Source organism: Chlorocebus sabaeus, chromosome 16, assembly GCF_047675955.1.
Source record: "Chlorocebus sabaeus isolate Y175 chromosome 16, mChlSab1.0.hap1, whole genome shotgun sequence".
Taxonomy (NCBI): domain Eukaryota; kingdom Metazoa; phylum Chordata; class Mammalia; order Primates; family Cercopithecidae; genus Chlorocebus; species Chlorocebus sabaeus.
The window spans coordinates 75,886,469-75,910,011 of record NC_132919.1 but is presented as its reverse complement, the minus strand read 5'-3'; the positions used below and the strand labels follow the sequence as shown (position 1 = coordinate 75,910,011).

Genomic DNA, 23,543 nt, shown 5'->3' with positions numbered 1-23,543 from the left:
GGGAGCCCTCCACCTAGGCTCCAGCTCTGGCCTGCCCACTGGCCAGGACATTACCTGTTCCCAGAATGCCATCTGCCCCAGAGGCCATTCACCCTAGCGGCAGGCTGGGCCAGAGAGCAGGTGCCCAGCCCCAGAGCCAAGAGTGAGGGATGAACGATGCCACGAAAATGTCACACATCCTCGACTTGGGTTGCCTGAAGCACAGATACTGTGCTCCCCTCAGATGGCCCTTTGACCACGGAGTCCACCATCCCCAAGGAGGTGCTGGGGACAGAGGCATTGTCTCGGCAGCATGAGGGTGTCCGTTTGCAGACAGCACAGTGCAACACACAGGTGAGGCTCACACGAGTTTGCCTTGGAGCCCCCACCTGCCTCAGAGAACTAGGGGTGTGGAGAGGCCCAGAAAGCATCACACATGTGGGGCTGACCAGCCTGGGAGAGAACCCTGCCTCAGGGATCCCCACTGGCAATCCAGAGTGGACTGGGTGTGGGCTGAGAGGGGCCACTGCTATGACTGGGAAGCTTGGAGGTCTCCAACTGTCAGCGCCATTTTAGGAGGAGCAGCTGACCCAGAGGCTGACTGAGTGTGCCCAAGAGAGGAGGGTCTGCCTGCCCGCTTTGAGGAAGCTGCCTGGTGATGGGCATCAGGGGTGCGTTGAGCCTGCTCTGTCTCCAGGGATCCTCTCTGCTGCTCTTCAGCCTCCTTCCTCGCCGGGGGCAGATCATGCAGGGGACAGTGCAGGAGGAGAAACTGCAGGGCAGCCAGGCGCAGTGGCTCATGCCTGTAATCCCTCCACTTTGGGAGGCGGAGGTGGGCGGATCACCTGAAGTCAGAAGTTCAAGACTAGCCTGGCCAACATGGTGAAACCCCATTTCTACTAAAAATACAAAAATTAGCTGGGCCAGGTGGCGGGCGCCTGTAATCCCAGCTACTCAGGAGGCCAAGGCAGGAGAATCACTTGAGCCCAGGAGACGGAGGCTGCAGTGAGCCGAGATCGCGCCATTGCACTCCAGCATGGGCAACAAGAGTAAGACTCCATCTCAAAAAAAGAAAGAAAAAGAAAACTGCAGGGCAGGCCTAGCTGTGACACTGGCAGGGCCCAATGCAAAATGAAGATACAGGGCTCCTTGTTAAAAAATTACTAAGAATTTCGAAATGGTGACGGAGACCAGTAAACCCAGCACAGGGTGCTCTGAGCATGGGGACGAGTGCACCTCCATAGGTCACACACCCCTGGAGCTGGCCCTGCAGCAGGGAGAGTAAGGCAAGTCCGCGGTGAGGTAGCATCTTATCTTTCTAATGGGCATCTTAGGCGCACACATGGTACATACAAAGGCCCTGTGGCCGCAGGCCAAGGCTCCCGAGGAGGCCCTGAAGTCTGCCTCCCTCTGCATATGGTGTCTCATTAAACCTCTAAATAACCAGTGAAACAGGTGTCATTAGTCCCATCTTACAGAGGAGAAAGTGGGGCTCAGGGAGGTGGAGGGACTTTCACAAGGACCCTCAACAGGCAGGTGGCAGAGCTGGAATCCAGAGCCAGCCCACCAGGCTCCAAAGGCTGGCTTGGCCACACTGGCCACACCATAAGGCAGCTCCTTGTCCCAGCAGGCAGGACTCCTTTGTGCAGTGGAGTCCAGGCCCCAGCTCCCACTCCCTGGGTTCAAATCTCAGCTCTGGGAGTGACTCAGCCTCTCTGAGCCTCAGTTTCTTCCTCTGTAAAGTGGGTACTGTATTCGTAGGCCCTCCTTCGATAGGATTGCTTCTTATACACGCATGATGCGAAGAACAGCAGCAGGCACGGAAAAAGCCCCAAAGAACGTCTTCCATGGATGCCACTGTGGCCTCGGTTGCTATTCTTCCTGCCCCTGCTGCCCCGCACTTCACCTCCCAGGCTGCAGGTCTCTCCCACCTTGGGTAAATAACCCTTCCCCACCTTTGGCAAGCCAGGCCACCTGGCAGTATGTGAAGGGCTCAGGCCACTGCCCACGCCCACCTGTGCATGCTCAGGTAGGACACACACTCTCTCTCTCTCACACACACAGTCGTACTCACACACAACACACACACAAAACACACACTCACACTCATTCACACATTCACACTCACATTCAACACACACACAAAACACACACTCACACACACACACACTTACACACACTGACACCCCTTAGCCTGGTGTCTTGAGCCAAGCGCGAGGCTGCGAAGGTCTCCCTCTAGCGGCCCAGAAACAGCAGATGTTCACTCAGGCCTGACTTAACTCACTGGAGGAAGCCGTGGGAACTCCTCTGCCCTGGGCTGCAGCCAGATCCTAAGAAGTCCCCGTCCTGGCTGGGTTTGGGGGGGCGGTTTGGTGGCTCATACCCCCCTGTAATCCCAGCACTTTGGGAGTCCAAGGCAGGTGGATCACCTGAGGTTGGGAGTTTGAGACCAGCCTGACCAACATGGAGAAACTCCATCTCTATGAAAAATACAAAATTAGCCGGGCTTGGTGGTGCATGCCTGTAATCCCAGCTACTCGGGAGACTGAGGCAGGAGAATCGCTTGAACTCCGGAGGTGGAGATTGCAGTGAGCCAAGATCGCACCACTGCACTCCAGCCTGGGCAACAAGAGAGAAACTCCGTCTCAAAAAAAAAAAAAAAAAAAAATAGAAGTCCCGGGTCCCGGCCATGCCTAGACACCCGCCTTCTGTCCCTTCATTCATCAGAGCAGCAGGAGCTGCTCACTTGTCAGCAGCAGCCCAGTCCAGAGGCTAGAATCAGAGCAGGTCCCATGTTCAGGACCCCAAGGAGGTCCCAAGGCTTTTAGGGGGCCGAACAGAGCTGGCTGAGGGGTGATGAGTATGAGAAGTCTTGCAGTCCTCTTTGTCAGGCACAAGGGGAGAGGCAGGGTAGCCTAGGAAGAAGCACGTGCACCAGCAAGGGCTCCATGCCTTCATGCCTGGGGCGGGGGCACGATTCAGCTGCAGAGGTGAGGCACACACAGAGTACACTGCAATGAGTGAAGGAATCAGCACGTGAACAAACAGACTTGCCATTTTTTTTTTTTTTTCTGTGACAGAGTCTTGTTCTGTCATCCAGGCTGGAGTGTAGCAGCATGATCTCAGCTCACTGCCACCTCCGCCTCCCGGGTTCAAGTGATTCTCCTATCCCAGCCTCCCCAGTAGCTGGGACTACAGGCATGCACCACCATGCCTGGCTAAATTTTGTATTTTTAGTAGAGATGGGGTTTCATCATATTGGCCAGACTGGCCTTGAACTTCTGACCTCAGGTGATCTGCCCACCTCAACCTCCCAAAGTGCCAGGATTACAGGCGTGAGCCACTGCGCCTGGCCAGCTTTGCCACTTCTGTATCATCAGAGTATCCCTTGTACCTCTTAACGATAGATTCAGAGGTGGTTTGGTCTCAGCTGGAGAGAAGCCAGAGAACCTATACTTTTAAAAGTAGCTCAGATGGGCTGGGTGTAAGTGGCTCACGCCTGTAATCCCAGCTCTTTGGGAAGCCGAGATGGCTTGAGCCCAGAAGTTCAAGACCAGCCTGGGCAACATGGCAAGACCTGTCTCTGCAAAATATTTTAAAACTTAGCTGGGGCATGGTGGTACACACCTGTGGTCCTAGCCACTTGGGAGGCTGAGGTGAAATGATGGCTTGAGCCCTGGAGGTCGAGACTGCAGTGAGCCAAAATCGCACCACTGCATTCCAGCTTGGGCAACAGAGCGAGACCCTGTCTAAAAAAAAAAAAAATGAGCTTAGATAATTCTGAGATCGGGCAAGTCTGGAAACTTCCTGGCTCCTTGTGGCATCCCCGGTTGCCTGGACACTGATTAACTCACAGGCCCCAGGCCCTAAGACTCTGAGTTGGGAGGTCTGGGGTGGCCCTGGCAGCTGCCTGTGCAACCAGTGTCCCAGATTCCAAGGCATGGGGGTCCCAGTCACCCTCTGGGGTATAGCAAACTAAGGGGCAGGAGCAGGAGACTCAAGGGGGTCCCCAGGATGATGGCATTAGAGGGAACTGTCCCAGGCACTGGCGACCTCAGCCAATCCCGTGCTCTCTGGGCCTCTGGTCCCACTCAGAAGACACACCTTGTCCAGGGCCAATAGCAGTGTGAGGACCAGGGCGGGGACCCTGCAGCCCCCACCAGTCATGTGTGCTGGACAGCCCGCGTCACCTCTGACACTTGGTCGCACAGTGATGTGAAGGTACTTACTGCCTCTGAATTGAAACACTTAAAAATGGCAAAAGTGGCAAATTTTATGCTATGTGTATTTTACCACAATTTTTTTTTTTTTTTTTTTTTTTTTTGAGACAGAGTCTCACTCTGCCACCCATGCTGGAGCACAGTGGCACAATCTCAGCCCACTGCTGCAACCTCCACCTCCTGGGTTCTAGCGATTCTCCTGCCTCAGCCTCCCGAGTAGCTGGGACTATAGGTGTGCACTACCACACCCAGCTAACTTTGGTATTTTTAGTAGAGAAGGGGTTTCACCATGTCAGCCAGGCTGGCCTCAAACTCTTGACCTCAGGTGCCACCTACCTTGGCCTCCCAAAGTGTTGGGATTACAGGCGTGAGCCACTGAGCCCGGCCTATTTTACCACGGTTTTTTTTTGAGACAGGGTCTCACTCTGTCACCCAGGCTGGAGTGCAGAGGCACCATCTCGGCTCACCTACAACCTCCGCCTGCTGGGCTCAAGTGATTCTCCCACCTCAGCCCCCCAAGTAACTGGGACGACAGGCGTGTGCCACTACAGCCAGCCTGTCTGTATGTTTAGTAGAGACGGGGTTTTGCCATGTTGCCCAGGCTGGTCTTGAACTCCTGAACTCAAGTGATCCACCCGCCTTGGCCTCCCAAAGTACTGGGATTACAGGTGTGAGCCACCGTGCCCAGCTCTGCAATTTTTTTTAAGAGAAAAAAGCTCACAAGAAGCCCAGGCCCTTTGGGCCCTTTGGGTGATACAGACACCAAGTGGAATAACTCACTGGTCCATGTACGGTGCGTAAGACTGTTCATTCTGGCTGTATCACTGCTTCTGCTTCAGCTTCCGCATTCATACAATGGGGATGATACAGGCAGAGGCAGCTCCACTGCTGCCCAGTGAGTGGCGGGGCAGAGGCTCTATCCTGGCAGCCTGCACCCTCTCTGCTTGGCCTCCTTCTTTCCAGGTCTGCTGTCACACGTCCATCCCTTGCAGGCGGCTGTCTTGAGATTGCCTAATGGGCCCTAGGGTCCTTTTGGTTTTTAGGGTTATGTCACTTTTCATTTCATGGAGGAAGGGGGCAGTATCAATAACCCACAAGGCAAGGAGAAGCCACTGGGAGTTTGTTAGATATTCCCAGACACCTGTTCCAAATATTCTCTAGAGACAGCAGCTCAAAGCCCAGCGGAGGTGGGGATAGGGGCCAGCAGGAACAGAAGCATGTTTTCTTCCTCTTTTTCATTTTAGCAGCTTCATTTATTCATTTATTTTATTTTATTTTATTTTATTTATTTATTTATTGAGATGGAGCCTCGCCCTGTTGCCCAGGCTGGAATACAATGGTGTGATCTTGGCTCACTGCAATTTCCAACTCCCAGGTTCAAGCAATTCTCCTGACTCAGCCTCCCATTCTCCTGCCTCAGGCTCCCAAGTAGCTGGGATTACAGGGGTGTGCCACCACGCCCGCCATTATTATTATTATTTTTTGTATCTTTAGTAGAGACGGGGTTTCACTACGTTGGCCAGGCTGGTCTTGAACTCTTGACCTGGTGGTCCACCTGCCTCGGCCTCCCAAAGTGCTGGGATTACAGGCGTGAACCACCATGCCCGGCCTTAGCAGCTTTGAGAGCTTGTACACACCACACAATTCACCCACGAAAAGTGTACACTCAACAGCTTCTGGTGAATTCACGGAATTGTGCAACTTTCACTGTAGTCAATCACAGAACATTTTCATCATCTCAAAAGTGTCCATGAGGCCAGGCGCGGTGGCTCACACCTGTAATCCCAGCACTTTGGGAGGCCAAGGTGGGCAGACCACCTGAGGTCAGGAGTTTGAGACCAGCCTGACCAACATGGTGAAACCCTGTCTCTACTAAAAAAATACAAAATTAGCTGGGCATGGTGGTGCATCCCTGTAATCCTAGCTACTCAGGAGGCTGGGGCAGGAGAATTGCTTGAACTCAGGAGGTGGAGGTTGCAGTGAGCCGAGACTGCACCACTGCACTCCAGCCTGGGTGACAGAGCGAGACTCTGTCTCCAAAAAAAAAAAAAAGTGTCCATGAGCAGTCACTTCTCATTTCCCCTTCCCTCCCCCAGCCCGACAACCACTCATCTACTTTCTGTCTATGGAAATTTACTTCTTCTGGATATTTTTAATTTTTGTTTTTTTGTTTTTTGAGACAGGGTCTCACTCTGTTGTCTAGGCTGGAGTGCAACGGCATGATCATGGCTCACTGCAGCCTCAACCTCTTGGGCTCAAGGGATCCTCCTACATCAGCCTCCCAAGTAGCCAGGACTATAGGTGCACACCACCATGCCTGCCTAATTTTTAAATTATTTGTAGAGATGGGGGTCTTACTATGTTGCCCAGGCTGGTCTCAAACTCCTGAGCTCAAGCGACCCTCCCACCTCAGCCTCCCCAAGTACTGGGATAACAGGCGTGAACCACTGCACCCAGCCTTTTTCTGGCTATTTAATTTCAATGGGATCATATAGTATGTGGATCAAAAGTATACATCTTGTGTGTCTGGCTTTTCTTATTTTTATTTCTTGAGATGGAGTCTCGCTCTGTTGCCCAGGCTGGAGTGCAGTGGCACGATATTGACTCACCGAAACCTCCGCCTCCTGACTTCAAGCGATGCTCCTGCCTCGACCTCCCCGGTAACTGGGATTACAGACATGTGCCACCATGCTCAGCTAATTTTGTATTTTTAGTAGAGACAGGGTTTCACCATGTTGGCCAGGCTGGTCTTGAACTCCTGACCTTGTGATCCGCCTGCCTTGGCCTCCCAAAGTGCTGGAATTACAGAAGGGAGCCGCCGTGCCCAGGTGTATCTGGTTTCTTTCGCGGAGCGTAAGTCTCCAAGGCTCATCCGAGTTGCAGTGTGTATGAGGACTGCATTCTCTGTACAGCTAAGCAATGTTCTACAGTGTGGTTACCACGCATTGTGTCCGTGCACTCATCAGGCAAGGGACCAGCCCGTGTTCTCTGAGCTGGGCTGACTTGGGCTCTGAAATGTGAAGTAACTTGCTCTCCAGGAGGCATGTGAAGAAGTTGCTTCATCCTTTTGAAGTCTGCCCAGCAGCCCTAACTGCTAGACTGGGCTCCCCAGTTGCTGGTCTCATCAGGATAGCAATGGAGAGTTCACTCTTTCCGAGAAGGATGTTTTATGTGTTTACAGGCATTCTGTAATTATGTTGATTATTTACGGTCAGTTTTAGGGACATAAAATTGCCACTGTATTGTTGGGAGTAAATTTTATTTCCGTGGTTTTAACACACACACAGAAATAATAATCATATTAGTAGCTGAATATTGTCATAATTCTGTAAGATATAAATTTTACTGCAATAACAACTATAAAATACCAAGAACCCACTGCAGCAGGATTATTAGGAATAAATGTTACTGCTGCTTCCAAAACACAAACGATCACTCCATTGGCGGCTGCAAAGAGACCTCACGCTGGTGAGTGTAAAGGCGCTGTGTGAGCTACTCTAAAACCCACAATACTCGACAACTGCATTGGGATGATTGCGAATCCATTTTATGTCTCCAATGAAGACACAAATAAAATGAATGATGCCCTTTGTAGTTAAATTTTCAATCATCTTGCCGGCAAGAACTTTTTACTGCTGCAATTGTAAAACTATAAAATGCAAAAAGAAGAAGCCATTTCAGCCCCAGGAAAGACGAAATGATAAAAATGCAGCTTTATCTGTGAGACATGTATGGTTGGGGCAGGAAAATTGTTCTTATAGATGTGCATTTGGAGGGCCGGGCGCGGTGGCTCATGCCTGTAATCCTAGCATTTTTGGAGGCTGAGGCAGGTGGATCACCTGAGAGGTCAGGAGTTTGAGACCAGCCCAACCAACATAGTGAAACCTCGTCTCTACTAAAAGTACAAAAATTAGCCGGGTATGGTGGTGCACAGGAGCTACTCAGGAGGCTGAGGCAGGAGAATTGTTTGAACCCAAGAGACAGAGGTTGCTGTGAGCTGGGATTGCACCACTGCAATCCAGTCTGGGTGATAAGAGTGAAACTCCGGCTCAAAAAAAAAAAAAAAGATCTGAATTTCGAAGAGGCTGGGACTAGGATTGCCAGATAAAATACAGGATGCTCAGTTAAATTTGAATTTCAGAGAAACAACAAATACCTTTTTTTTTTTTTTTTTTTTTTTTTTTGAGGCACAGTCTCACTCCGTCACTCAGGCTAGAGTGCAGCAACACGACCTTGGCTCACTGCAACCTCCACCTCCTGGGTTCAAACGATTCTCGTGCCTCAGCCCTCCAGTAGCTGGGATTACAGGTGCTCGCCACCACGCCCAGCTAATTTTTGTATTCGTAGAGATGGGTTTTTGCCATGTTGGCCAGGCTGGTCTCGAACTCCTGACCTCAAGTGATCCACCCACCTCAGCCTTCAAAAGTGCTGGGATTACAAGTGTGAGCTCCCATGCCCAGCCAAATACATTTTTTAGAGTAAGTATCTCTCTTATATTGCATGGGATATACTAATGCTAAAAATGTATTTGTTGGAGTGGGTGCAGGGGCTCACACCTGTAATCCTAACACTTTGGGAGACTGAGGCGGGTGGATCACAAGGTCAGGAGTTCAAGACCAGCCTGGCCAGCATGGTGAAATCCCATCTCTACTAAAAATACAAAAATTTCCTGAGTATGGTGGCATGTGCCTGTAATCCCAACTACTTGGGAGGCTGAGGCAGGAGAATTACTTGAACCCAGGAGATGGAGGTTGCAGTGAGCCAAGACTGCGCCACCGCACTACAGCCTGGCAACAGAGCAAGACTCTGTCTCAAAAAAATAAATAAATTTTATATATATATATATATATATATATATATATATTTGTTGTTTCTCTGAAATTCAAATTTAACTAGGTGTCTTGGTTTTGTGTTTGTTTGCTTGTTTGTTTCACTAAATTTGGCCACCTTAGGCTGACCTGAAGAACAAGGATGGACCTCCAAGCCCATCAGTGAACACTTTTTTTTTTTTTGAGACGGAGTCTCGCTCTGTCGCCAGGCTGGAGTACAGCGGCGCAGTGAGCGGTCCTTTTTTTTTTTCTTTGAGACAGGGTCTCACTCGCTCTGTCACCCAGGCTCTGCACTCAGTACAGTGGTGCAGTCATGGTTCACTGCCATGTCAACCTCCTGGGTTCACGTGACCCGCTCACCTCAGCCTCCCAAGTAGCTGGGACTACAGGTGTGCACCACCACGCCCAGCCACAAGTAAACTCTTACAGTGAAGAATGGCTGGGATTCATTCGGAGGCTTAGAGCTGGCCAGGCAGGGCGCTATTGGTCTCAGGTGGCTGAATTGGTCCCTAAGGCTTTAGGTGAGGTTCCGGCGGGGCGCTCAGGAGCTGCTGCCACAGCCTTGGCACGGACCATTGAAGTGCAAAGGCACAATGAGTGGCGCTGACCGGGATTCACACCCACTTGCATGTCAGCCTCACACTATGCTGCTAAGTGGGGCACGGTGCTGCTGACTCACAACAGGAGAGTAGAAGGAGCTGGTCCTGGGCCACATAGCCAAACAGAGACCTGCGAGAGCTTTGGAGCCCTCAGTCCCTTCCCCTGGGCTGCAGGGTGAGGCCCTGACGAGGTCTGCAGAGGGCAACTGCGTTCAGGGCTCCAGAGTGTGCTAACTTGGGAGGCTACACCTTCGGTCCTTAAAAACTTTGCAGAAGGCCTCGCTTCTCGACCAGCGCCCCAGGTACCCGAGAGTGAAAACCAGCCTCAAGTCTTACAGAGCCAGGGCTTGTTAACTGGAGTAAAAACTGCATGATCCAGTTTTCATCGCCCACTTACTCACGAGGCCTAGGAGCAAATGGCTTTCAGCTGCTGCCAAAAAAAAAATAAATCCACCTTCAAAGAGGAGTGGCTTTGCCCCTTCCTCCCCCACCAGAAAACCAGTAAGAACAGGAGGCAGTGAGGACAGGCGAACTCCAGGGAACCCCTGGAATAGGCTCAACCCCCAGCGGGGCCTCCACAAGTGAACACCTCCGTACCGTGATTGTTCCATAAACCTCGAGGCCCCATCACAGCCCCACCTTGTGGTTTCGCTGAGTTTGGATGGTGGGTTTTGGGGGATTGCCCTGAAGGAGAACACAGCCGCCCGCCCCCGCAGTCTGCAGAGCACCTGGAAGATGCCCTGCCCTGCTCCATCCCCACTCCCAGCCTCCCCACCACCGGTACCCATGCACCAAAACACAAACAGTTTCTCCTTAATGCAAATTAGACGGAAATAGAACAGCATTCCCAAAATATACTGTTGGGGCTCAGAAAATACGGCACCTTGACGAGAAAGGACCCCAAGGTCTCTCCAAAGCACAGGATGAGGCTGTTCTCAGACTTTCCTTAACTACCTAGAAACCAGACCCGCCAAGAGGAACACAATGGCCTTCCCTGAAACGTTATTAACCGGAGAAGATTAAAACTCACATCACAAAGGAAGAGGCTGAAATGAAACACCACACCTAGAGCCCAGAGGAACTTCCTCCCAAACCATTGTCTGTTCTTCAGTCCCATTCAACTCCCAAAGAGAATTATTCACTAACCATTGTCCGAGCAAGGGGCCTCTTCATTTCATTTTCTCCAAAGAATCACTGACTACGCCTCAAAGAGGTGGTTTCTCCACCACCTCTTCCCCCACGAAGAAGGATGTGGCAGGTTCTGGACCCCTCTGGGTTACTGGGTAATCACTGCCCGGGGACTCCTGCGCTGTGCAAGTTAGAGTACATTTTGTGAACCTTTTCTCTTATGAATCTGCCTTTTGTCCGCTGATTTTTCAGCTAAGCTTCAGAGGGCAAAGGGAAGCTTTCTCTTCCTAACCCAGAATCCGACCACTTCTCAGCCCTTCCACTGCCACCCCCGGCCGCAGTCCCCGGCATCTCCTGCCCAGCGGACTTAGTTCCACTCTGTGCTGTCTGCTCCCACCACAACTTCCCCAGGGCACCCGGGTGATGCTGCAGGGCCCCCTCCCACTACATGGCCCCTGCACGACCATACTCTTCCCAAGGTCCAGAGCTCCCTGTGCCTGGCTCCAGCCTCCTTACGGTTTCTGAAACACACACCGGAGCGTCCTCGCTCTCCCTGACTTGTCACCTGTATTTTTCTCTCCCTGCTGGGCTGGAGCCCTGCAAGGTAGGCATTTTCATCTGCTGGGATATCTGCAGCCCGGGAACACCCCGGGCTCATAATAGACACCGAGCTTTGCTGAATAAGTGAACAGGAGACTGAAGGAGCAAGCTTGCTTTTACATAGCCATCTCTCAGAGCACACATGCGTCTGTCTGCACAGGTCTGTTGTGTTGGGTTCTAGGGCGGGGAGGAGTGCCACTAACTTGCTTCACTCATTCGCCTGGTGTTGGTGTGCCCCTCCCTTTTGACTATAGCTTACCTGACTTGCACCTTCTTCCTCACTGCCCCAAGGCCTGACCTGGAGTCCGGCCTGCCATAGGCACCCCTGCATTCCTGCTGATGACCAGAGGGCTTCAGTAGTCTCACCTGGAGAGAGTGACCGGTTGTGGCTGGGCCTCATTTGCATGTGCTTTGCATATGCTTTGCATAACCACCTACAAGCCACATTGAGCAGGGAAGGTGGGGTGCAGAGAGGACTGGCCCTGGGGCCCTCTGAGAGCTGACCTCTGCAGATGTTCTGGGGGTTGGGGCTCCTTGGGGACCAGCTCCACCTGGTGCCAGTCTCCCTAGGCCAGGTTGGGGATGGAGCTCTGGGCACAGTGAGGGTGGAGGTAGAGGCTTCCCTCCCCAGACACGGCTTCTCCCTTCCTTTCCCTGGGAAAGGGGAGGCTGCCCTGCAAGCCCCAGGAACCTGCCCCAAGACCCTCCGAAGTTCAGGCCCCACCTCCCTGCACTGAAGAGGCTGGGGTTGGGGAGCAAGTGTCACCCACGCCTCAGAGTGAGCCCTAGATCTGAGGAGAGACAAGATGGGGAGAAGGGGAAGGGTGTCAGCTCAGAGGGCAGCCCTGCCCACTCTGCCATGTCCCAGCTTTCAGAAGTGGCTGAGAGGAGATGAGATGCCCCGCTCCCCGGAGTGGGTCACAGAACTCGGGGTAAGTTTCTGGTCTGCCCACCTGGGAGATGCCCCTAGGGAGAGGCCTCCCCAGTGGCACCCACCACCCCAGGGCAGCAGCGTCCCCTACCCCATGAGCCTGGCCGGCCCGGCCACCCTGCTGGGCCACATGGTGCCACAGGTCAGCAGGGGTCTTCAGGCCATGTGAGGAAGGTGTCTGGGCTGGTGGCCAGGCTGGGTGGGAGGGGTGGGGACAGGTGGAGCGGGGCGGGCGATTGGGCAACCCCAACCCCTCAGCGGGCTGCACCATCCCTGGCTGGAGCCGCCACTGGCCTCGGCTTCCCTTCTCAGCAACTGTGACCTCAAGCAGCTGCTGCACCTGTCGGGTGTGGGCGAGCCCGGCTCTTCTTTCCCTGCCAGGGGAGGAGTCAGCTCAGGAGTCAACTGTGAGGTGAGGTCGGGGAGGGGACTAAGGAGCTGAGAACAGGAGACACCAGAGAGGACAGGCTGTCTTCAGGCACAGCTGGCACCTGGGGGAAGCTGCCTCCTCCCACCCACCCCCACCCCGCCCCCGGCTTGTTACTGGAAACGAGGAGAGCCTCCCAGGTCCCAGCAGAGCTGCTGCTGGTAAGTCCCTTCCCCAGCGGCCCCTCCACCCCTCACAGGCCCAGCTGTGCCAGCCCCAGCCTGGGCCCCACTCCTGGCTTCTGCTTTAGGTGGTCTCCTGTGGCCTGAGGCCCTGGGGGTGGGCAGGGGTAGGTACCCACGCCCAGAGGCTCTGCACCTGTCTCCAGGCCTCCCTGCTGCCTGGGCTTTGTGGTGGGAGTAGGGGATGCAGGTGAGGGGAGTCCTCTGCAATCAACCCTGGTTTATAGGAACTGGGGCCCCAATGCCCAGACTCATGGGCCTCCAGGGGAGCAGGTGGGAGGCCCTGCCCAGCTCCCCTCCCTGTGAGCATGGATCTGAGGTCACACACACCTGGCTGGAAGTGACTTATCCTGTGAACCTCAGTGTCCTTACCTGTAAAAGGCAACAAAAATCCCTCTTCCTCCAAGCGGCTGAGAAAGGTGGAGAAAACAGCATAAGAGCAGCTGGTCCCAGGTCCGTAAGCACCGGCCTGGACCCCTCGGGCGGGATCCCCTCGTACCATCTCTGCCCATGATCCAAGGAGACCATTTCAGAGAGGTTAAACAACATGCCGGGCTCAGAGCACGGGGCAGGCTTTAGCTTAGCCACAGCCAGCTGGCTGGTGAGCAGGGGCGGGGTGGCCGTGAGCCTGGAGAGTGAGGGCAACTTCTTTCTACCCCCTCCCAGAAGGAAAAAACCTACATTTTTAGGTACCACAGCAACCCTTTTGGGCAACAGGCTTCCCTTTTTTTTTTTTTTGAGACAGTCTTGCTCTGTCACCCAGGCTGGAGTGCAGTGGCATGATCTCGGCTCACTGCAGCCTCCACCTCCCGGGTTCAAGTGATTCTCCTGCCTCAGCCTCCCAAGTAGCTGGGACTACAGGCAGCTGCCACCACGCCCAGCTAATTTTTTGTATTTTTAGTAGAGATGGGGTTTCACCATGTTGGCCAGGCTGGTCTGGAACTCCTGACCTCAGATGATCTGCCCACCTTGGCCTCCCAAAATGCTGGGATTACAGGTGTGAACCACCATGCCCAGCCCTCTTTAAAAAAAAAAAAAAACTTTTAAGTTCACGGGTTCAAGTTCAGGTTTGTTATATAGGTAAACCTGTGACATTGGGGGTTTGTTGTACAGATTATTTCACCACCCGGGTACTAAGTCTAGTACCCACTAGTTATTTTTTCTGACCCTCTTCCTCTTCCCAGCTTCCACCCTCTGATAGGCTCCCGTGTCGGCTGGTCTCCTCTATGCAGGTTCTTAGCAATATCAACTGAGACCAGGCGCAGTGGCTCATACCTGTAATCCCAGCACTTTGGGAGGCCGAGGCGGGAGGATCACCTGAGGTCAGGAGTTCAAGACCAGCCTGGCCAACATGGCAAAACCCCCTCTCAACCAGAAATACAAAAGTTAGCCGGGCGTGGTGGCACCTGTAATCCCAGCTACTCAGGAGGCTGAGGCAAGAGAATTGCTTGAATCTGGGAGGTGGAGGTTGCAGTGAGCCAATATTGTGCCACTGCACTCCATCCTGGGTGACAGAGGGAGACTCCGTCTCAAAAAAAAAAAAAAAAAAAAAAAAAAAGATAACTACCTCTGATGGAATGCAAGGGGAAAGCTCTGCCCTTGCCCATCAATCCTGGCAGGTGCTCCATCCTCCCACTTGGGGACCCAGGTGGCAGCCGGCAGAGAGAGCTCAGAAACTCTACGTCAAGGTGGCAAAGCAGCCTCCGTCTGGGTCCCCTAAGGGAGTAGGGCTGCGTAGACTGGGTGCACCCGCCCTGGGCTGTTACAGAAGGAGAAATAAACTTCTTCTCCACGAGCCACAGCTGCTATTGTTGGCTACTGTGCCGCAGCTGCTAAGCCTACCTTAACTAGTGCCAGTTACAAGAAACAGAAACTCATCTCAAACCAGCTTAAGTCAAATGGAGACTGAAATGCAAATTAAAACCACAAGAAGATACCACTTAATACCCATTAGGATGGCTACTATTTTTTTTTTTTTTTTTTTTTTTTGAGACGGAGTCTTGCTCTGTCGCCCAGGCTGGAGTGCAGTGGCCGGATCTCAGCTCACTGCAAGCTCCGCCTCCCGGGTTCTCGCCATTCTCCTGCCTCAGCCTCCCGAGTAGCTGGGACTACAGGTGCCCGCCACCATGCCCGGCTAGTTTTTTGTATTTTTTAGTAGAGACGGGGTTTCACCGTGTTAGCCAGGATGGTCTCGATCTCCTGACCTCATGATCCGCCCGTCTCGGCCTCCCAAAGTGCTGGGATTACAGGCTTGAGCCACCGCGCCCGGCCTAGGATGGCTACTATTTTTTAAAAAAACAACAGAAAATAACAAGTGTTGGTGAAGATGTGGAGAAATTGGAATCCTGTGCATTCCACTTTTTTTTTTTTTTTGAGGCGGAGTCTCACTATCGCCTAGGCTGGAGTGCAGTGGCGCTATCTCGGCTCACCACAACGTCCACCTCCCGGATTCAAACGATTCTCGTGCCTCAGCCTCCCAAGTAGCTGGAATTACAGGCACGCGCCACCAAGCCCGACTGATTTTTGTATTTTTAGTAGAATTGGGGTTTCACCATGTTGGCCAGGCTGGTCTCAAACTCCTGACCTCAAGTGAGCCACCTGCCTCGGCCTCCCAAAGTGCTGGGATTACAGGCATGCACCACCACGGCCCGACTAATTTTTATATTTTTAGTAGAGACAGGGTTTCACCACGTTGGCCAGGCTGGTCTCCAACTCCTGACCTCAAGTGATCCACCAGCCTCGGCCTCCCAAAGTGTCGGGATTACAGGCGTGAGTCACGGCACTTGGCCCTGTGCACTCAATTTTGGTGGGAATGTAAAATGGTAGAGTTGCTGTGGAAAACAGTGTGGTGAGATCCCCAAAAAGTGAAACATAGAATTAGCGTATAACCCAGCACTTCCACTCCTGTGTCTATCCCCAAAAGAATTAAAAGCAGGGACTCAGAGAGATATATGTTCACCCGGGTTCATAGCAGCATTATTCATTTGCAATAGCCAAAAGATAGAAGCAACCCTCGTGTCCATGGACGCATGAATGGATAAACTGTGGTCCATCCATACGGTGGAATATTATGCAGCCTTTAAAAAGGAAGGGAATTCTATCACATGGATGAAGCTTGAAGACATCACACTGAGTGAAATCAGCCAGTCACACAAAGACACACATTGTGTGATTCCACTAACGTGAGATCGTTAGATTTGTAGAGACACAAAATAGAATGGAGGTTGCCAGGGGCTGGGGTTCAGGGAAATGGGGAGCTAGTGTTAATGGGACAGTTTCAGTTTGGGAAGATTAGAATGTTCGGGAGCTGGAGACTGATTGTGTAACAGTGGTAATTAATGCCACTGAATTGTACATTTGAAAATGGTTAAAATGGTAAATTTTGTTATGTGTGTATATATTTATATATATATCTTTATATACATAAATTATTTATTTTACAGATGGGCAAAATTAGTTTAAAAAATACACTTTACCAAGGAAAAAAAAACAGGTTAGACAAACATGGGAAAATATTAATAATTTTCCCATGTGGAATCTGGGTGATGTTCTGTGGGGATTCATTATGCCCTTCTGCCTATTTTTATTTATTTACTTATTTATTTTTTGAGATGGAGTCTCGCTCTGTCGCCCAGGCTGGAGTGCAGTGGCGCAGTCTGGGCTCACTGCAATCTCCGCCTCCCCGGTTCACGCCATTCTCCTGCCTCAGCCTCCCGAGTAGCTGGGACTACAGGCGCCCGCCACCACGCCCGGCTAATTTTTAAAAAAAATTTTTAGTAGAGATGGGGTTTCACTGCATTAGCCAGGATGGTCTCAATCTCCTTGATCTTGTGATCCACCAGCCTCTGCCTCCCAATGTGCTGGGATTACAGGTGTGAGCCACCACGCCTGGCCCCTTCTGCCTATTTTTTAAAAATATTTTCATAGGCTGGGCACAGTGGCTCAGGCTGTAATCCCAGCACTTTAGGAGACCGAGGTGGGCAGATCACCTGAGGTCAGGAGTTTGAGACCAGCTTGGCCAACATGGTGAAACCCCATATCTACTAAAAATACAAAAATTAGCTGGGTGTGATGGCAGAAGCCTGTAGTCCCAGCTACTCAGGGGGGCTGAAGCAAGAGAACTGCTTGAACTGGAGAGGTGGAGGTTGCAGCAAGCTGAGATCATACCACTGCACTTCAGCCAGCCTGGGTGACAGAACAAGACCTGGTCTCAAAAAAAATTTTTTTTTTTCATAATAAAAACTAAAAACAAGGGGAGAATGGAATGATCAGTCCTGCTTCTTCACTCCCTTGTAGTAGAATTATGCATTCATATCCTTGATGTGGGCATGGCTATGGGACTTGATCAGCGCAATGTCAGGGGATATGGAGTGAGTAGACTTGAACTGTGCTTGCACAATGAACTTGCTCTCTTGCGCTGCTGAAGTCATCCTGGAAGGAACGCGCCTCAGGTAGCCTGCTGGGCCGAGGTTGATAAGAAACATGTGAAGCAAACCTGGACCCAACTCACAGCCCAGATGCCAGCCAGCTAATTCGAGCCTGGATCTGGTGAACCCCAACAGACCCACAGAGATGTGAGCAAAAAAAAAATGCTTATTGTAGAATGCCACCAGGATTGTGGGGCTGCTTGTTACACAGCCTGATTATGGCAATCACTAACTGATACAGGGAGTTTCTCATGAAACCCAAGAGAAGCCACTAGTCAGTATTGTGACTGACAGTGGCACTCTGGTTAACCCAGGTAGAAAAGGAATTGAGTGGGTGTAATCGTTAGCACAGAATGGCCTGCATAGGGTATCGAGGCTGGATACTCACTGCGTGCTGTGACATAGTGCTGTCTGGCTCTGCCACAATCCTTAGGAACAATCCTAAATTAATCTTTTTTTTTTTTTTTTTTTGAGAGTCTTGCTGTGTCACCCAGGCAGGAGTACAGTGACGTGATCTTGGCTCACTGCAACCTCCACCTCCTGGGTTCAAGTGATTCTCCTGTCTCAGCCTCCCGAGTAGCTGGGATTATAGGCGCACACCACCACACCTGACTAATTTTTGCATTTTCAGTAGAGACAGGGTTTCACCATGTTGGCCAGACTGGTCTCAAACTCCTGGCCTCAAGTGATCCACCCGCCTCAGCCTCCCAAAATGCTGGGGTTACAGGTGTGAGCCACCACACCTGCCCCTAAATTACTCTTGAACTTGGCATCTCATCTTCAACAGTAAACATTCAGGTGGAAGCATTTAATGTGATCACTTTGGTCCCATTCCCAGGAGTCAGTTTTCAGAGCCTGGAAAAGAGAGCAGGGACTCCCAGGACCCTACCTCCAACGTAGAAAGGGTATTTGACACCAGGCAACCAAAAGGGCAAATGTCTACCACTGGCAGGAATGGAAGGGCTGAAGACAGGGCTGAGCTCTCGGCAGGAGTCGGGGGCCTGCTCCTACCTCCTGCTGTTCCCCCACATCCCATCTGTTTTGAACTCAGAGTTTCGGACAAGAGCCTCCTCCTGCTGTCTGAAGGGCACCAGTGTGGCTGCCCACTGCTCCCAGGTTCCATGTGCCTAGCTTCAGCCACCCAGAGGGAGACTGGTTCCTCTTCCTCATTCCAGTTCTGATTTCTGGAGCCAAGCAAAAGCCATTCGGAGAAATGTCCCTCGGCTTCCACTGTCTCCAGGCAAAGGGTAGGAAGGAACAGTTCCCAGAGGCTGAGAAGAGGACTCAGATGAGGCCACGGGTGTCTGCAGCCAGATGCAGGCGGTGACATAGGGAGTTGTCGACATCCCAGCTAAGTCAGCTGAGAACAGAAAACCAGTGAGACAGACAACCCCAACTCACAGGGCGGCTGGGGGGCTGGGGCGAGGCATGCCGAGTACACCTGACTGATCCCAGCACAACTCACAGGGCGGCTGGAGGGTTATCCCAGCCCAACTCTAGGACAGCTGGAGGGCTGGGGAAAGGCATGCCGACCAATCCCAGCCCTGGACAGACAGGCATGGAGAGGGCTGTGAGGGAGGCAGACAGAGGAACACCCACGCCTCCAACTGCACTGTCCCTCACCCCCATGTTCTACAGGTGCCTCCTACTGTGGGCTCCACAGAGGCAGAGGATGAGGGAGCCCACTGATACACCCCTGTCAGGCAGCCTCCCTGAGCGAGCAGGAGCAGGTCAGGGGTGAGTGTGGAAGGATGACAGCCCAGGGCATCCTAGGCCCCCGGGGCAAGGGCCAGTTCCCCGTGCTTCCTGACCTCTGCCTCATTTGCAGATACACATGCTCCTGTGGGGAGATACCTGGAGTCATCTCAACTCCTGTCCTCCATTCCCCAGGTCACAAGTCACCAGGTTCCATGCCCCTTCCCCTCCACATATCTCAGAGCTGTCACAGACTCTCCATGCCCCATTTCAGGGGTCTCGGCCCAGGTCTTGTCATGCCTTATCTGGACCAAGAGCAATGGTCTCCAACCAGCTCCACCCAGGTACCCCCTGCCCCGCCCATGTCCCCCACAGTTGCACCATGCCTGCTTGCACCTGCCCTCTCTCTTCACTGGTGCTCCAGCAGCTGCAGAGGTGGGGCTGAACCCTAGGCCTGCTCTCAGGGCCCCACCTCCTGCTCATCCTCCATGTGGCCCAAGCCCTCTATGGCTGTTGCCTCTTGCCCACATCTTCCATGTTGACGTTGCCTGGGACTGGAGGATGTATCAGCATATGGGTCCTCGGGCCAGGTTAAGAACGGCGTGTGAGGCCGGGTGCGGCAGCTCATGCCTATAATCCCAGCACTTTGGGAGGCTGAGGTGGGTGGATCACCTAAGGTCAGGAGCTTAAGACCAGCTTGGCCAACATGGTGAAACCCCATCTCTACTAAAAATACAAAAATTAACCAGGTGTGGTGTCACGTGCCTATAATCCCAGCTACTCGGGAGGCTAAGGCAGGAGAATCGCTTGAGCCTGGGAGGTGGAGGTTGCAGTGAACCAAGACCGCACCATTGCACTCCAGCCTGGGCCACTGAGAGAGAATCTGTCTCAAAAAAACAAACAAACCCGATGCGTGAGTCCAGCTTTGCCACTCAGCTTCTTCATGTTCATTTCCTTCATTCACTCATTCATTCAATCAACAAAGCTTTATCTGTGCCAGGTTCTGTCCTGAGGCTCTGCAGACCCAGCTGCAGAACGAGCCCACCTTCTATCTTCACAGGGTCTACAGGAGTCAGTACATGCAGTGTGCTTAGCACAGGGCCTGCTGGAGGAATGTTTACTACTATTATTAATGACTGATACCCGGGGCTAGTGATCCAGCATTTCCTGCCAAGAGCCCCAGCCCTCCTCAGCCTCACCAGGGACATTGACAGGTCTGACCCCCTGCAGCCTACAGGCAAGAATGCTTTTGTCTTTTCCTGTCACTTCCTAGTTCCCGAAAAAGGGACTGGGGTTCAGGCGGTGGGGTGGGCTGGACTGAAGCAGCCCAGGATCAGAGTCTATCCTGCAAGGGAACTGCTCCCAAGACTGAGCCACACCCACCCCCACTCCCGGAGGGGTCCCTATCTTGCCTCTTAGAAGATAGAGGGAGCAGAGTTGAGGCTAACGGGTGCTGCCCCCTCATACCAGAAATCAGGACAGAACCACGGCAGGGTGCCAAGTTGGGGCTCAGCCCCCACACTTCCTCCTGAGCAGGAGAGAGCAGGTCCTAGGCAAAGGCTGAGCCCCTGGTCCTGCTGAGCAGCCATGGGTGTGAATTAAATGTCTGGTACGGCCCCAGCCGGCAAGCGGGCCCCACTCAGGCTTCCATCCTCCCTTTATCATCTGCAGCAAAGCGTTTACAGTCAATAAGCTGGCTAATTAATTCTCTTCAAAGACCTCTCAATTATTCATCCTGGGCTACAGAGAGAACAATTAGAGCATCTCCTCGCTCGCTCTCGCTACAGAGTGAGGCTGGGCCTGGGCCACGGAGCCCCCTGGGCCCCTGCAGCCTCGGGTGTCCCCAGGGGCCCCTCCCCCCGGCAGAGGCAGCAGGACAGAACCTTCTAGGGGGGGATCCTCTTCCCCAAGCTTGGAAGCAGCTCAGATCATTATCCCCACTGCTCAGGGGGAGGACACGGAGACCCTGAGCAGGCAGCGACTTCTGGAGTTCAACAGCCCCCTAGGGCAGACCCGTGGATGCAGAGCCGGGCTCCAGGTGCCGGCAGCAGGGCCACAGGGACCTGGGGCTGAGCCCTCTCTGCCTCCAGGAAAAAGGTTTGTGCTGGGAGGGGAGGGGAGGAAGAGGGGAGCAGCTAACAGGGTAGCAGCTGCAACCAAGCCGGGAAGGGTCTCGTGTCCCAGCGACTGCAGCAGGGGTCACTCTAGAAGGGGTGAAGTCCCAGAGCAGCCCTCAGGTTCCAAGAGGAGCTGCACTGTGGGCCCCAGCTAGGACTCCTCTATGCCAAGGGGGCCCCTAGGTCAGAGCTAGCTTCACTGCTCCGCTCCAACTTCCGTGTTGCTCAAGTCACTCACTGGGGCCTTCAAGGACAGGGCAGCTGGTTGTGCCCCCGGTCCACCCTCTCCTCTCCAGCCTGGGGCCCGCGTTGCCAGCTCTCGTTCCTGTCTCCCCCAAACAACAGACACCAGCATGCGCAGAGTTAACTCCCCGAGGCTCCAAGACCGCGCAGAGTGGGGGGTGGGGGGCCGGGCGTGCCTGTCGGGAAGTATGGATTTCTGCAGTGGTTTTACTGGAAAAGCTGTAGCTGAAGGTGGGAGGGGGTCACCATGGCAACTTCTGGCTGTGGGAACAGGTTGGCTAGTGGGAACCCATTGTTCCAGGGGCCCAAGGGGGCCCAGCAGGCCCTGGGGGACCCCACATTTGCCTCCCAGGGGTCTTCACCCACTCTGAGAGCTACGGAGACCCTCCTCAATCTGGAATTACCAACCTCCCCGCCTCCCTTCCTATCCTCCCTCCTGTAACATCTCCCCAGGGCTGGGCCCCTCACTCAGCCGCCCCGCCCCCCCCCCACTGAAGTGCCCCTTGCACCCGAGCTGTTAATCGAAGCACCAATTACCCGGCGGAGGCCCAGGAGCTCCAGGGAATCTCCCTCTTGGAAGAGCTTTTCATGTGGAGCGAGCCTGGCTTCAAAGCCTGGGGTGAATTCAGGGGATGCCATAATTGAAGCTCCCGACCCCAACACAACCCACCAGAGGGAGCCCAGGATTCCGGCGGCGGGTGGTGGGCGGGGTGGGCAAGAGCTCACCCCAACCCCACCCCAACAGGGAAGATTCCAAACAAAGCAACAAATTCTAGGAAGGCCTCCCCACCCCACCGCAAACCTGCACAGCCCTCCCTGCAAGGGAAATCAGGGTAAGGGGAGGCGGCCCGGAAGGGACAGGGGGCTCCCAGGTGCCCCTCCAAATCCCAATGCCCCCCTGCCTGCTCTCTGCCCAGGAAGGCTCCTTGGTAGCTGGGATCAGCCCTGCCCAGCGTCCCATGCCAGTGCAAGCGCGCTGCACTAAACCTCCCATGGGGACCCTCTGCGACGCCTTGCTGAAGCCCTCTCAGCTGACTCAGCCCCGGCCCGGAGCGCCTACTGGGTGCAGGGTGCACGGGATCGGCGATCAGGCCAAGGGAACTCGGGGCACATGAAAGCAGACACGGCTGGCTCCTAGGCCCTCCAGGCTCAGGTTCCTCCCTGGTCCTGCAGGGCTCCGGGCTGGCCTTGGAGCCCTCCTGCAAACCAGGGAGGCACAGAGTGGGGGGCTGGGAGGGCCCCGGAGGATGTTGTGTGTGTGTGGCCCGAAGGCACTTCCAGGAATCTCCAGTGGCACTGCCCAAAAGGCCCTGGCCAAGCAGGGATGGCTGCGGGGGAGTGAGGGGGGACGGCGGCGGGGGGTGGGGTGAGGAGAGCCACGCCCCCTACTTTTGTTCCTTTCTTTTGAGATGCTGTCCCAAAAGGCCACCCGCCCGCCCCCCACCTGGGCCCCTCCCCCCACCTGGGCCCCTCCCTGCTGTGCTAGAGGTCCTCAGATCAGTGACTCCTCTCACTCTGGTTTCCTCTTCTCAATATGGACCAGATAAGCCCACTTCCAGGGGGTGGTGGGCGCCGAAGGAGATCAGGTGATACGCGGGAAGTTAATAGGTGACGGATTCCAAGGTCACGCTGGTTCCTCCTTCACCCCCACCAGAAAAGGGCAGTGGCCCTTCTTAAGTCCTGGGTTGCTGCTGAGAGATGTGGCTCCCTACCCTCCCTCCAGTCCACCAGAGTCCTGTGGGGCAGGGGGGACATCAGCACAGGCCAGACCCCACGAAGTTGCGGAAGGCCTGCCCAGGCCAAACACCCGGGTGCGATTTTGCAGCGTTGGGTAGGGCCTGAAAGAGTTAACCTGACTGTGCTTAACCAGGGTCTTTCCTTCCTCTGGGTCGTCCAGCTGATTTGGGGGACACCCCAACTTCTGGGGCCTCCCTGTGCTCCCATAATATCCCCGCCCTGGCCCCACACCCGCTGCCTGCACACTCGATCTGCCGAATCCCGATAAAACATTTGGAGGAGATAAGTACTGCATATAAATAATTAAGACCACATGCAGATTCGCCAACAAAAGAAAAGTTTCAAACCCCTATTCCGGGAACAGCTGCCCGTGTGGGGCCTGGCAGGGCTGTGGAGGCCCACCCCACCCCACTGGAGGCCCACCCCACA

General features: G+C 53.7%; 1 pseudogene; it reads left to right on the top strand.

Annotated features, from left to right (window-relative positions):
• The first annotated feature begins 1,156 nt into the window (after positions 1 to 1,156).
• On the top strand, positions 1,157 to 20,812 carry LOC140708727 (uncharacterized; annotated as a pseudogene).
• The last annotated feature ends 2,731 nt before the right edge of the window (positions 20,813 to 23,543 follow it).